Source organism: Delphinus delphis, chromosome 18 (assembly GCF_949987515.2).
Source record: "Delphinus delphis chromosome 18, mDelDel1.2, whole genome shotgun sequence".
NCBI lineage: Eukaryota > Metazoa > Chordata > Mammalia > Artiodactyla > Delphinidae > Delphinus > Delphinus delphis.
In genome coordinates, this window is record NC_082700.1 from 7,166,892 (window position 1) to 7,182,869 (window position 15,978).

Consider the following 15,978-nt stretch of genomic DNA (forward strand, 5'->3'; position numbering starts at 1 on the left):
TGCCACAACAACTGAAGCCCGCGTGCCTAGAGCCCGTGCTCCGCAACAAGAGAAGCCACCACAATGAGAAGCCTGCGCACCACAACAAAGGGTAGCCCCCGCTCACCACAACTAGAGGAAGCCCGCACGCAGCGACGAAGACCCAACACAGCCAAAATTAAATAAATAAATAAATAAATAAATGATTTCTAACCCTTCGCTGCAGTGAATATCTTTGACACATGTCTTTGAGCCCATGGGGATTATTCTGTAGGATAAATCGCTATAAGTGGCTTTGTGCGTTTTAAACTTTGATAGATATAGCCACATAGTGGGTAGATTTTACCCCAAAGTAATAAAGAATTTTAGCAACTAAAACTGCCCAAAGTGGTGTGGATTACTTTAGGAGATTGTGTGTTTTAAGGAAATCAAGACCAGGTTACAAATCAACTCGTTGAGAATGCTACTGGATATATTCAAGCGTTGTAAACTCATTGATCACAAAGTCCCTTCCCACTCTGATACTGTAATTTTCTAATACATGCTATAGCCCAAGAGACTTCACGTATTTTTGCTGAATGTTGTTCAGTGATAAAGCAAGATGTGGGCTTGATTCACACTGGAAAGTACATGAAGGACGCACGTGAATACAACCCGTCCCTAAAGAGGCCCTTGTGTGAAGCAATGCTCTAAATTAAGGACTCGCACATGGTATGCTTGTACCATGTGGCCCTGGGCAGGTGGTTTGAGAGGATATTCGGAGGCCCTTCGTGTCCTCTCCATCTGTCATCACGCACGTTGTGCACATCTGGAACTCCACATACGGAAAAGTGCTCTGTGGTAGATGTGGCCAAACAGGGAGAGCTGTTTCTGTGAAAGCCTTTGGTCAGGGTCCTCAGCAGCAGGGCCATGATATGGTGTGCTGTCATCTGATGCGAGGAGTGTGCTCATTGCTTTTGCTAATTAAAGAACTGAGGCTTCCCAGGGACGGAAAGTTCCCTATCTTGCACCAGCTCATTTAATTTCCAGCTGTAGATTTTTTTTTTTTTGGTAAGATCTTTCTTATATATGCTGCATTGAGCTGAAATCTGTCCCCCTTTAATATCTGTTTGTTGGTTTTATTTCTTCCTTTTAGAGCCATTAAATACAAAATTATTCTCCTTCTACATTCCAGACCTTCAGACGCCTGAGAAGAGCCGTCAGATGCCCATCAGTCTTCTCTTCTTTGGGTTCAGTCTCCTCGAGTCGTTACCCATTTCTTAGGTGTCATGTTTTCCAGATGTTCACCATCTTAGTCACTCTTTTTGAACACCACCCAAGCAGTCAAAGGCCTCTGAAAGTGTGCTGCCCAGAATTGGGCCTGATCCTGGCCAGGGAAGGATAAGATGGAATCATTTCCTTGTTTTCCTGTGGTCCTTTTCTTTTAAACAATGAAGCCTAAAAAAGGCATGCCAGAGGTTTCTTGCTTCTTCAGCCTGTCAAACATGCCTTTCCACATTTTTGGGTGAAAGCACCCTGACTTCCCAGTAGGAAATTTTCTTCCCTTATTCTGAGAAGTTCTGAGAGCACCCCAGTCAGGGTTCTCCCTGCCCCCTCCTGCTGGGGTGGGAGGGGGCACAGAAAACCCACTTTCAGCCATTCAGACTCTGGTTCCTCGGGTTCTGAGCCTTGGGGAGAATGATGTAGCAGAGAAGTTCCGGTGGGGCAGGAGGAGACACGGAGCTGTCCATTCATTCCTGCTGAAGGCCCGATCCTCTTCTCCCTGAGGCTTGGCTCTTCAGCATCCAACAACCATTCCGTACCTTTCCAGCAAAGGCCTTTTCCACTGAGTGTCAAAGTCTGTTTCCATCGCTTGCAACTAAAGAACCCTGACACCATCAGATTACCTTGTCGTGCCCTGCTCCCAACAGGGGCACATTGTGAACCAGACACCTAAATCTATTTCACAGGTTATGATCTGTTTCTATTCACACTCCTGACACCAGAGGTATGGGGGTTTTTCCCACACCAGCCAATTCTCCAACTCTCTGGACACCAACTGGGTGTTCTGTGGCTTAATTCAATTCTGACACTAACTCTCCAGAGTTAGCACAGACCCCACAGGTTAAGGACTCAGTCCTACAAAACTGCACCCTCTTTGGATGCCAACTGCAAGTCCCAGGGCCTCCTGTACTTCTGACCGGCCAGCTATAAAGTCGGAGGTTCCCAAAACTCCCTCTTCAGATTCAATGATTTGCTAGAACAGCTCACAGAACTCAGGGAAACACTTTACTTGCTAGTACCAGTTTATTACAAAGGATATTCTAAAGGATACAAATGAATAGTCAAATGGAAGAGGTGCGTAGGGGAGGGGGGTAGGTGGAGCTTCCTTGCCCTCTCTGGGCACATCCCCCTCCCAGGACCTCAGCGTGTTCACCAACCCAGAAGCTCTCTAAACCCCATCATTTAGGGGTCTTGATGGAACTTTCATTACGTAAGTATGATAGATCGAATCTTTGCCTTTTGGTGATTAAGTCAGTCTCCAGCCCCTCTCCCCTCCCTGGAGGTCAGAAGGTGGGGCTGAAAGTTCCAGCCCTCTAATCACTTAGCTGGTTCCTCTGGTAACCAACCCCCATCCTGAAGCTCTCAAGCCCCCTCCCCCAAAAAAGTCACTTCAGTAGCATAAACTCAGGTGTGGTTGAAAGGGGCTCACATCACGAGTAACAAAAGATGCTCCTCTCAACCCTATTACTCGGGAAATTCCAAGGGTTTTAGAAGCTCTTGTGCTAGGAACTGGGGAATAAAGACCAAATACAGGTTTCTTATTATATCGCAGGATCCCACAGATGCTGCCATTAAATCACATGTCCCCCCAGTTCTGTACTTGGAAAGTTGATTTGGGACAAAAACACAGCCTTTGAGGATCACGAGTCTCTCTCGTTTGTTCCCATCTATCCAATAGAAGATAACTGCCTGCTGATTTGCTAACTTACCATCAAGATCCATTGGCAAAAATGTTAAGCACCTGATTATAGCTCATGTGTATGGGCTGCTAAGTTACTCTGTGCCTCCCTTCAAGGCGAGAAAATCAGTGTTCACGGAGGTTTCCTAACTGGTCCATAAGCCGTGGACCTAAGCTTCAAACCCAAGTCTGGAAGCCACAAAGCCAGGGAGAAACGAGGGATTCTCATAGAGTTCACGGCCCACAAGTGACCTGGGGAGAAGCTGTTATCTCCAACTATTTCGGAAGACCTGGAAGAAAAGGGCAGAAGAAGTCCTTGGAGCCCGCTTCAGGATGCAAAAGCCTGTCTCCAACTCCACGTGCTAATTACCAGAGTGGTACCGCTAGAGGTTGAAGTCACTGAGTGTTGAGGTCGAGGTTTAAGGCATCAGATTTCCTGTGAGACGGAGGCCTGGGTGGGAAGGCTCCTCCCACCTAGCTTGCTCTGCATCCTGAGCAATGGACCAACATACCGATGCACCCCACATGCGTGTGGCGGCATCTCGTGGCGCCCTCTTTTGGATTCGGAGGTCACAAGAAAGACACCCCCACATCCTCACAGTACCTGCTCACCCCATCCCCTCTCCCCTACTCCCTGCCTTGCTGCAATCGGGACAACTCTTAGAAGAGGGAATTACCAACAGGAGAGACCTGACGTGTCCAAAGACAAGACAAACATTGTGGGGAAACGTTAGTTATATTAAGGTAGATTTAGATGTTGCTTTTACTGAAGTTCTGTTTTGTTTTTTGTTTTGTTTCGTTTCTCACCCAGATTTGGTAGTTTTAGATCCTAATTTTATAACCTTGGTCACTGGGAGAACCCTGACTGATTCCTATCACTTTAAACAGCCTTTTATAGTCACAGCATCTACAGTACATTTCCTCTTCTTTTTCAACATATCACATTTCTTGGCAGAAATCTCTAGCAGAAAGCACCAAAATTTTTATAATGAGGATAAAATCAAAATTTCACACATCAGATTTCTCTTGTAGACTATTTCTTCCTGTTCAGTCTTTCCCTATTTTAACTTTTAGTGGCTAACAATTTAAAATCTGATTTCAGCGTTATCCATTCATCGTATAGGATTTGGTTGCCAAACGGCATTTGCCCTTTGCTCTGACTTTAAAGTTTCTAAACTGAAAGACTGCCTCAGGAGCCTGGCTGCATTCAGGCAGTGGTCCCCTCCCACTTGAATTCCCAGGGTGAACTCCGGAATAGCTTCCCTGTCTCCATTTCACTTGCCTGCTAAGATTTTCCATTTTAAAATGTGTGCTGTGCTCTTGCTTCCAATGTGAAGGTTGTTTGCGATTGCTGTTAAGAGTAAGGATCAAGTTCAAAACCCAAATACCAACAAGACACACTGCAGGAAGCCACAAGATGAATCCTTCACTTAACGACCGAACGAGGCCAGGAGGCCAAAGTGGCTTTTGTCCCTTCTAGCCGAGTCACTATGGTCCCTGAACCTTTTGCTTTTTCCCCTGAATGTGCTTTCCCATCTCTGCTCAGTGACTAACTCCGTCACGCATTTGACCCAGTTTGTTTGGCAAGATGTGATTTTTTTTTTTTAACTCGCGCTGCTTTTCCTGGTCACGACTCTCTCACAGGCATTTAGCGACTCCCTCCCGGCATCCATCTGGCCCTGCTGCCGAGCTGGATTGATGGCTGTCTCCCCAGCTGTTCCCTTCCAGCCCTCTCTCCTCTCCCTGGCAAATCCATATTCTACTTGCTTTTCGGCAGCATTTTGATGTCTCCAGCGTCTCCTGAAAATAGATAAACACTACTCTCCAAGGGAAGTGGCCAAGCAGAGGCCACAGATTTGTACCAGCTCAATAATCTTCTCAGAAGGGAAGCATAATAACAACAGTGGTCACCGGTGTAAAGGCTTTGCATCATTTCCAAGTACCTTGGACTCACATGGTCTCATTTAACGTCCATGGTCACCCACAGCGCAGGTTAGAGTGGTCCTTCCATTTCACAGGTAGGAAAGCAAGGCTCAAAGAGGTGAAGAACTTGTCTATACAGGGAGTAAGGGAGAGGCCAGGAGTTGAACCAACCCTCTTAAAAACTGCTGTATCATTTACATTCGTAAAATACACAGATCTTCAGAGCTGTTTGATGAGTTTTGACAAATGTATATACTTGTGTAACTACCACCTGAAAAGGGTCTAGAACATTTCCATCACCCACAAACTCCGGGAGGGTGGGAAATCGGGAAGGCTATTCCGGAGTTCACCCAGGGAACTGCAGCACCTGTCCCCACCCTCCCCAGCCCTGTGCCTTTTCCCAGGAAACCCTCCACCACTTTCTGGCTCCTACAACCTAGATTAGTTTGCCTTGAACCTGTCTTCTGACACCAAACTCCATATTCCACATTCCGTCCTTTTTCTGTTATACCATGCCGTGTCTTTGAAATGAACTCAACAGCACCTACATGGCTGGAATCTATAGACAGGACTGTAGGAAGCCAGGCCATAGTCTTTCAGCTGAAAAAGTAGGTCAGCTGGTGGAGTGGATGTTGAGGTCTGCAATTCGGGGTACGTAGGGAGTGCAATCCCCAAACCACAGAAAGGCCCTCTCTCCAAAGTCCACCGTGAAGTTCAACTCACTGCTCTAGGGCCTCAACAGCACTTCTATGTACAGAGGGTTCCTGAAGGAAAAGGTTTAAAAGAGAGAGGTCAGATTCTGCTTCAAGATCAAAAACCCCAGACTCCAGTCCACACTTCCAGGACCTCCCCACCCCCCTGAGCTGCCAACGAGGTGTCTGGGGCCACCAGTGACAAGCAATGCTCTGAATTTTTACACTGGACTCGTGGACTTTTCATGACCATCAGGCATGTGTAATCTGTCAACTGGGAGTTTTGCAACTGGAGGCCTCTGTTTTAGGGGGGGAAAGAAAAGAAAGAAAGAAAAAAGAAATAACAAAAGTCCATTCGATTACTTCCAAGGATATACAGTAAAGGGAACTAACCGCTGAGTCACTTTAGGTCAAATTCCTATCAGGCTTCCATTAATGAAGGGACACATAACACAATGAACCTTATCTGCTTATTTGTCCACAGTTTTATGCCAAACTCTTTGTTCACCGTAGCAGGTTAACTGGTTCCTCTTGGATCTTGTTTATACACAGTGGAGCGCTGGTCAATGTTTAACAGTTGATTCTCTGCGAGGGGAAAATGTAGGCCTGATTCGCAGCATTTGCCGGTTTCTGCCTGGCCCGGACGGTCGGTTTGGGAGACAGGCTGTGTGATCAGGCTCCTGCACCCCCACCCCGAAGCACGTAACACCTTCCACTGACTGAAGAGCACAGGCAACTGGGAGTGGCGGGAGGGCTGGCGGGAGGGCGGCCCCGCCAGGCACGTCAGCCATCTCCAGGGTGAGTGATCTGTGGGTGGCCCTGTCCCCTCTGCCTGCTCTCCCAGGCTCTCCCACAGCAGTCTTCTCGCTCCAGAAGATATACTGTACAGTCAAGGGTCTGCAAGGGACGCCTCACCTGGGCTGGAATTCCCAAATAAGCCTTCAAAGTCATTTTGAAGCGCAGAATAAACATAAGGCAGCCCGAGATGAGTTCCCACAAATCCTCAAGCCAGAGAACCTGAGCGAGCGGCCTCTACTTTTGATTCCTTTGCCTGAATTACTAGCTAGTCTTTAAATGTTTTCAGACTCTCCCTAAACATCCAGCCTTCTTATTTGGTTTTGTTCTTCCCTTTAGAAGACTAATCGCAGAAAAGCACAAACATGTAATCATTTCCTGCTCCCGGACGAGCATCTACGGGCTTGCAGAGAGGACGGGACTGCAGGAAGGCACTGCAGCCTCAGCTGCGGCCCGAAGCCCGTCCTCGGGTTAACTCGTATAGCGAGCGTGCCATCACACTCCCCCCTATAGAGCCGTGAGAGTGGGAGACAAGATTCTTGGATATTTGCAGGCTCATAAAACAGTTTGTGTGGTGGAAAGATTGTGTTCCTTTTTTATCGACATGCGTTAGGTCAGCCAAGCAGCCCAGCTCCCACTTTGCTGGCATCCGCTGCATCACGCGGCCTCTTCACCCCTTTAATTAGCGCTCACTCCTTCCTCCAGAACTTGACCTGATTCTGCATGACCTTTCCCAATCTCCCCTCCACTTCCTGTCCCAACTTGTCCCTGCTCTGCATTCTGCTCTGCACATTTCTTTTACAGGAGCATTGTGTTACATTTTTAAGCCTTCTGATGACTTTAATGTATTTCAAATAATTGTCTCGGCTTCCTGTCTCTCCTGTTCAGCCCAGCCTCTTTCATGTCATGCGGTCATTAAATTCCTCATACGGGCACGTTCCTGACTGTTATGGAGGGATTCAAAGATATCCAAGAAGAGGTCCCTGCCCTCAACGATTTTGAAATCTAGGAGAGGGGATACTTATGATAATACCTAAGCAAAACTGACAGCTTTCTCTCTGTCACGACATTTCCTTCCATTACCTTCAGCCTCATAATAATCCTTGAAATAGACACTAATGTTATTCTCACTTTACATATGTGATCACTAAGGCTCAGAGAGGTTAAGTAACTTGCTGAAGTCACACAGCTGGTAAATAGTGAATGTAATTATGACCTGGGAGTTCTAGCCCAAATGATTCCAAAAGCTGAGCCCTAACCACTGTGTGACATGGTTAAGTACCAAGTAGCGATAATATGAGAAGGGAAAGTGCTGACGGCAAAGCCAAAACAGAATTTAAGAGCTGGGTGGTTTTAGAAGATGAGATAAAAACCAAAAGTGCTAGATGAGAACCTTTTCTTTAGGAAGGACTGGACTCCCTGGCCCCAGGGTACCCAGGCAGAAGTTGGAGCCAACGGTGACGTTCTGGGTGCACGCCGGCACCTGGAAGGGGCCTCTGTAAGTCCTTCAGCTCTTGGTATGATGATTTTGGCAAGTGGCCTATACGCTGAGCCTGGAAGGAAGGCTTCTTGTCTGGTGTGGACTGAGAGGAGAAGGTGTCTGGGGTGGAAAGAACCCAGGGATCAAACCTCCAGAGTCCGAACACACGAGGTCTGCCTCTCATTGTGACTGGAGTCCCCACAAAGCTGACGCACTACCTGGGTCAGGAATGTACATACGTGTAAACACAACCGCTGTGTGACAGTTAAAGAAGCAATAAATGTGATCACTGAAGCCAGTGATTCTCAAACTATGCTCCTGAATTTACTCCATAAGCTAGACTCAGGAGTTCTACAGGGAAAATTAAATAATTGCAGTTATTACAAATTTTCAGGGGCGGTAGAAGCGTCTGGGTGTCCCAAAGGCATCTTGACCTCAATAGATTCGTTTGAAATTTGTCTCTTAAATTTGTCTTCCAACTTTGGCAACTGCTACCCCTTATCTGCCAGTGACCAGTGACACAATAAAACAAAAAGTGAGCAGACCTAACAAAAATGAGCAGAAAAACACAGAAATAACCAGTTAGGTTTGGTATGACAGCTTGATCTTTCTTCCTGGATAGTTGGTGGTACTTTTAGATTGCGTACATATATTACAGTCACCCTTTCCACCCATAAGATTGTTCTTAGGTCACCTAATAGAAACAAATACATCAGTATTTCATGGTGTTCTACAAAGAGCAGCACAGCTTCAGGTGCTCTCCTTTGCCTTCTGAATGTGCCGTGTGGCTGAGTGATGATTATATAATTATTTTACTGCAGTGTGGCTAAAAGTGTAGAAATTCTAGGGACTTCCCTGGTGGCGCAGTGGTTAAGAATGCAGGGGACACAGGTTCGATGCCTGGTCCGGGAAGATCCCACATGCCACGGAGCAACTAAGCCGGTGAGCCACAACTACTGAGCCTGAGAGCCACAACTACTGAAGCCCACGTGCCTAGAGCCCGTGCTCCACAACGAGAGAAGCCACCGCAATGAGAAGCCCGCGCACCGCAACAAAGAGTAGCTCCTGCTTGCTGCAACTCGAGAAAGCCGCACGCAGCAACAAAGACCCAACACAGCCAAAAATAAAAATAAATAAATAAAATTGATTCTTAAAAAAATAATAATAATAGAAGTGCAGAAATTCTAAATGTGGGACGTACGGTTAGGCTGGGGGAGGACATTTTGAAGGGTTGGTGGAAAATGGTTCCATTTAAAGATACAACGTACAGTACAAGGAGGTGCCAGGCCTTCTCTCCCATTAGCTGTGTTTCCCCCGCAGCAGGGACCCTCCACCCACGAGGCTGTATCGGAATGACCCCAGGAGCTTTTACAAAATGGACCCGTACCACTACCTCCCCTGAGGACAGCTCACCCCCAAGCCTGTCTCAGGCCTCTGGCTTGTGAGAGACTCAGAGGCCCATGGGAGGAGGAGGCTGCGCACAACATGAAAGGGCCTCACAGGAGATTTCCACCCCTTCACCTGCTTTAAGAACCTCCACCTAGACTCCAATGATCAGGACCTTTAACGATGTTTCACCAGTGATCTAAATGTTCCCATTTTAAACAGCCCCTTTGGCCAGCAGGGGGCTGTGACTCTCATCTCCTCCCCGAGCCCACCCTTCTCCCCTGCCCTGCAGGACAACCAGCATTGGGATACGATGTCCCAAGCCCTGAAAGGGGCCCCTGTGACCGATCCTCCTGCAAAGCCAGTGTGGACCAGAGCACCTCTGCCCACTGGAGCCTGGTCGGCACCAGTGCCTTGAGCTACTCAGCCTGGAGCTGATGCCACCTCAGCCTCACATCGCTGGTACTGCCAGAGCCCCCCGTCTGATCCCAGCTGAGCCCGTCTCTCCTCTGAGGTTTCAACCAGCTGCTAGACGCTGATGATACCAGCCTCGGCTTCTGGAACCGCCCCTTGGACCTTTACCTAAGCATCCGCCAGGCACCTCCAGCTCAACATACTCAAGACTGAGCTCGTCATCTCCTGTGCTAACCCAGCTCCTCTCCTATAACTTCAAACTCAGTGGGCAGTACCACCATCCACTGGGCTACCCAAGCTAGAAACCTGGGCGCCATCGCTGAATTCTCATTCTCCCACGACCCTTCACCCATAACTGACCAGACATCGAGACCTGCTCATTTTATTTACCTGGCTTTCCTAGATCACAGTCCCAGCTCAAGTCCTTCACATCCCATCCGGATTTACTGCAACAGGTCTCCTGGGCTCAGCCTTTCCCCCATGAAGTCCATCCTCCGTAATGTTGTCAGAGGGATCTATATATTTACAAAGCAACCCACATAACCAATGACACCATCAATGCTGGACAGCCAACAGAGCCCAAGCTCCTTCATATATACACAAGCTCTGTGTTCCCCACCTTTATCCCCTACCTCACCTTGCCTGGTATTTTAAGCCCCATCAAGATAAAACAGTTTCTCTGTTGCCTCCCTGTTACTTAAACCTGATCATGCTACCACCTCCTTTTGCCTTGAAGGCTGACGTTCAACAGATATCACCAGCCATCTCTGATCCCACCTCTCCCCTCCCAGGGTTAGGCGCCCTTCCCAAGGTCCCCATGATCCCCAGTGCTTGCCCCCAGGTCACCCTATCGATTTATACTGTCTGTTTATGTTTGTCTCTTCCAGTGAATGTGAGCTCCTTGAGGGCAGGGACTGTGTTTTCTACTATCTCTGAATTGCCAGTCATAGAGCAGAATTTCACAGAGGATGAAAATGTAAAGCAAACTGCGGCACAGAAGCACTGTCCTCCCTGGCCTTCCACCAGGAAGTATCAAAGTCGTGACCACCCACAAACCTGTACATGGTGTCTCACCCTGTGGGCGTCTCTTGACTATTAAGACATCTCCCCTAGTCTCTAAAGCAGAGGCCTGGGGGAGGGGAGGACGCACAGGGCCTTCTCTCATTCAGCCCTTCTCTGTCTCCACGTGTGGACGTACAAGAGACATCAGCCAAGACCCAACACCCCACCAAGCCCCGTTTCCCAGGACCGGAAGCCATCTGAGGTGCTCGGTCACCTCGCTAGACGCACACACAGGTCAGGCGTCTCCTCCCGGCCCAGCTGTGCTCCCATGCGCCCCCCACTGGCTTCCTCCGTGGCCTGAGTGCCCCACCACTGGCTTGGCCCCATTCAGCAGCCACCTGACGATTGGCCTGACACCCTGCCAGACTTCTGCTTGCCCAACCTGACCCTCTGAGAAGCAGAGAGTACTGCTGGGCCTTCAAAGGGCGGCCCATGCCTCTTAGCATAGTGTCAGAGCGGAGAAACATGGCTTCTGACATGGAAAGCTGTTCCGCTCGGTATTTACCAAGTGCGTGGCGCTCATCAACCATCTTACAAAGGGCAGTTTCATGTCATGGGTGAGAACGTGGGCTCCACAGACAGGCCCGGGTTCAAATCCCAGGTCTGGCCCTTAGGGGTTGTGTGACCTCGGGCAAGTTACTCTCTGTGCCTTTCTGTGCCTCAGCTTCCCATCTGTAAAATGGGAATGATAGCAGTACTGTCTCCATTACAGGATCGCTCTGAGGAATGAACGAGCTAACGAAGAACAGTGCCGGGGATGTCGTGAGGGTTACCCAAGTACCAGCTGCCGTCACACACCGTACGTGTGTATCTCAGCCACTCCTCACAACAACCTCATTTTACAGATAAGGGAGGACTGAGACGCAGCCAGACCAGAGCCGAGCTCCCCCAGCCTCCACATCCTCAACCGCACAGGCTGCACACGGCCCAGATCCCCTCAGCCCTGGGGCCAGGCTTCTGTTCCCAAGGGTTACACTGGGCAAGACGTTCTGCACCCTTATACAAACATTGCTTATCTTTTTAGTAGGAAGCGTGATCTAAGCTAATTCGGAAGTAGGGAATGTCTCATACTAAAGAACAGCTCTCTTTATGAAAACCAAAGCAAATGTAAACAAGAACCCTTGCCAGTTAAAACCCGACCAAGCCACTCCATTAGCAGGAAAATGATGGGGGCAGAGCAAGGGCTCAGGGTTTTGGGTTTTGACTCGATGTCTTCAACAGGCACCTCCACGGTGCCCCGGGACCATCAGAGACCTGTGCACACAGACTGGCTGCAGGTGGGGCTCCCGTGCCTTCAGCTGCCGAAGGCGGTCTGGCAGGAAGCACGTTGGTGCCCTGGCGGTTTCTAGGGCCACGTGAGCTAACTGCCAGGTTATACTTCTGCAATTATAGCCCCCGGGGACCAGCCACGTGAAACGGACATTGGTGGCTCTAACTTAGAAAGGCTCAAGCAGCAGCCCTTCTAGTGCAAGGGAAAACTTGGGAAGGAAAAATTGACTTGAGTTCGGGTTTTGTGGTGACAAAAGCATGATAAACAGGAGGGCTGCAGCTGCGTGATTAATGAGGCGTGGCAGCCTGTGCATTGGCTTTGAAAGACTGTAAATACATGGGGCTCCTCGAGCACAGCCCGTCGGTTACAAATTACAAGTCGCCTTTCAATTGTGGTCCCGTTCCACCTCTTGTTTTGAACAGAGTGCACACACAACTTTCAACCCGCCAGCTGTGGAGTCCCAGGCACCCAGGAGCCTGGAGACACACCTGCACCCAGGCTGCTCTGCGCGAGCACAGTTAACAAGACATTGAGCTGGGATTCGACCAGCAACGTTCCTTCACCTCACTGCACGCTTTGGTGTCGACTGGAAGGCTTGGTTCTGACTGTTCAGTGTTCAGGGATAGTTACTTCATTAACACTTCTGAGATCCCATTTCTACACGTCTCACCAGTCACGGAGAAAAAGAGCTGTGCGGGCCATTCCTTTGAAAATGTAGTAGATGTATTTGTGTTTGGAGAGGCCTAATGATACACTCAAGAATCCACTATTAGAGGTTGTTTGCTTTCAGGAAGAGAACATTATACCTGAAAGATATGTTTGAAGAAAATAACCGGGTGGCAACAATCCACAGTGTGCCAGTGCATTTGCAGCCCAATCATTACCCCTGCTACCTGAGGCTTCTTTGTGATTTCAGTCCTTGGTGTGAGATAAATACACACACATACACACACATACACACACACACACACACACACAAAACAGCAAGCATATATGCTCGGAAGCTTAAAATCTCGGGCTCAACAATACAAAAGACATTTGAGTCATTTGTCTCAGACCCAGCCAGAACCCACTTCTCCTAACATGAATTCCCTTACCTTTTGAAATTCAGGACAGTAGATATTGAGTTTACCTGGGCTCTTAAACTCAACATGCAACTTAGTTGGAAGAAATTCTCTTTCAAACTGAGAAAACAGCTTCCCTCCAAGTTTAACCAAATCTGAGAAAAGTACAATTTGATTGTTTTTCTTTTCATTCCTTTTCCTTAAATGTATTGGCCAGAATTGTCCCTGGTCTTTAAGCCAATCAGTTGAGCAATATCTGGCCAGACCCCCTTAAAAACACGTTCCTCTCTCTTCGCTGTATTTCTCCCATACAGTAAAGTGTGAAATGTTTCATAACCTATGGGGTTTGCACCTGGCAGAGCGGCTCGGCCAGAGCCGTCTGAGCTGCACGTGGCGCCGCCCTTGCCCAAGCAATGCCTCGTGCCCCTCCGTTCTCTAGAAAGCTCTGTGAGTCCACAGCAGATGCTTTACTTGAAGTGTTTCCTCCTGGGGGGAGAAAAAGGCAAAGACTCCTGCCCTTATCTGCTCTTATTCAAAGGCTCTACTAGTTATGGGACAGAATTTCATCAGAAAAGACGGGACAATTAAATAAATTCTGTTTCCCAAAAGTAACCCACAGTCTGGGAATTCCCTGGTGGTCCAGTGGTCAGGACTCCGTGCTCTCACTGCAGAGGGCCGGGATTCAATCCCTGATCGGGCAGCACAGCCAAAAGGAAGAAAAACAGAAAAGTAACCCACAGGAAACCAGAGTTACCGAGATATCCCATGACTTTTGTTGTTGTTGTGTTCGAAGACGATGTGGACTAAAGCACGACCACCCACCTCGTCACATGAGCCAGAAACCCGGAAGGCACCCACGTCCTCGCCTCCTGGCTTTGTCCCTCCCTGCAGTCAGTCACCTCGTGCTGTTGAGTGTACCTCTCGCCAGCCTGGAATCCACCCGTGGGCTTTGTCCCCTCACCCCTGCCCCCTGGACTGGCAGTCTCTGTGCTGCAGTCCTGCCTTCCACGTCCCTCCAGCACAGCTGCGGCAGTGAGGGCTCCAAATGCAAATTCAACCAACTCGCCTTCCTAGCAGGCTCCTCGCCACCCGCGCAATAGCGTCCCAACGCCGTGGCGTGGCGCGCAAAGGCCTGCAGGACCGTGCTTCGGCCGCGCCTCTTCTTCCCGGGGACCACACACATCTCACCGTCCTGTGATTAGATGTGCGCGTGTCGGCCTCACCTCCTTCACCGCGAGATCCTTGCGGGCAGGCCCTGTCTCTTTCAGATCGGGACCACCAGCGCCTTACGTGGGAAGAGCTCCCCGACTAAAGGAATCTATAACCTAAAAACTAATTTTTACGCCCTGCCCTAGTCCAGACAGGATTTGAGCTTCAGCAAAGAGTAAAGTCTACAAATACAATCTCCATCGCACTCAGACGGTAAATATACTGACCCCTAGCTTATCTGATGTGTTCACATGGGCTGTGATCACATCAAATAAGCTGTGAGGTCTGTGACCACCTTCAGCGGGCTTTGCTGTAAACATTAACAATATTAATCATTGCTGCCATCTGATGTATGTATCAAGCACTCCATATTACAGCTCCACAAGTCTCTAAAGCAGAGTTTCCTCTTTCACAGGTGAAGAAGCTACGGCAAGGAAAGGTTAAGAAATGTGTCCAGAGTCACACAATCAATAATGAGAGAAGATTCGGTCCCGGGGACTTTTTCTCTCCAAGGCCCGGGCTCCTCCCGCTGTGTCACGCTGCCTCTCTGTTTAAAGCCTGGCTTCTGACCCGATGAGCGCTGCCAACAGTTTAAAAACAGTTTGCTTATGTCATGGGCGGCAAAGGCTGTGGCAGACACTGCAGTGTGGCCTTAAAGGAAGAGGCTAGAACTTATGCTTAGAGCAAGTACTACCCAAGCCCTGATCACATCTGCCTTTACCCACTACCCGCACCTCCGGGCTCATACTCAGGAGCCTTAGAAGCTGCCGAAGAGACACCCTGACCGAACCCTGACTATTGGTATCGATGGCCCAAAGGGTACCCTGGAAACAACTGTAAGATCTGCAAGCCCCTGGGGAGAGGGTTTGCTCCAAACCCCTTTGCAACTCACCCACGACAGGATATCTGGTCTGCTTTCTAGGGACGGAATCAGTCCCGGAGACTCTCAGGACAGAGGCGGCACACCGGGGTTCCAGGCTCTGGGGATGGGGGTGTGGAGGGAGAAGCTGCGGAGATCACTCTGGGGAAAGACGCAGTGACTTAGGTCCCTGTGAGCCAAGCGGACCGACCCCTAGATGGGAAGAGCTTCAGGCCGGCTTGTTGCAGCAAGCACTCTGCTCCCCCTGCATAGCTAGCGTGTTCCAAGAGCCCACCTCATTGCTGCAAAAGGCAGAGAGAAGTCCCCAGCCAGGAGTCAGGCAAACCCCCAGCCAAGACCCAGCAGCACGCTGTAGGGGGGTGACTGAGGCTGGCAGACCAGGGGAGGAGGAGAGAGGAGGGAGCTGTTATTTACTGTGCCAAGTCCTAGGGGTTAGGCCCTGAACCAAGATGAAAAATACTGCTCTCGCCTCACTCGAAACCACTCCAACCTCCTTCTAGCAAGACTTCCTATGCACTCAAGTCTGTAACGCTAGAGATCTTCCAACTCCCCTGCCCTGGGGTTTCCGTAAGTAACCTCCCAGGTCAATTATAAGAACAATAGCATCTTTTTCCAGGCTTACTCCCTGCTCCAGGTGCAGGATGTAGTGTGAGACTGTTCGTGGCCACCACGCTGCCCTCCGGAAGCACAGAGGTGGGCGTGCTCTGGAGCTTCTCCAGCAGGGGTGACAAAGGCACTAATGTCTAGTCAATCTCTAGCCTCACGGGTACCGAGCAGCACCAACACAGCTTCCTGGTTCAGCAGCTTTCCTGTCTGCAGCAGAGGCAGTGTGGCCCGGGCAGCAACTACCTGCCCAGGCCAGTTCTGCAGCATGGCTCTGGGA

The 15,978-nt window shown here is 49.4% G+C and overlaps 1 long non-coding RNA gene across 1 annotated transcript in view; it reads right to left on the reverse strand.

The window, feature by feature from the left end:
• The window catches only part of LOC132413755 (uncharacterized), a 46,213-nt gene extending 31,039 nt beyond the window's left edge, over positions 1-15,174 (reverse strand). The window contains exon 1 of the long non-coding RNA XR_009516807.1: positions 15,108-15,174. This is a non-coding gene — a long non-coding RNA (uncharacterized lncRNA). The remainder of the gene's footprint in view (positions 1-15,107) is intronic.
• Positions 15,175-15,978: the final 804 nt, after the last annotated feature.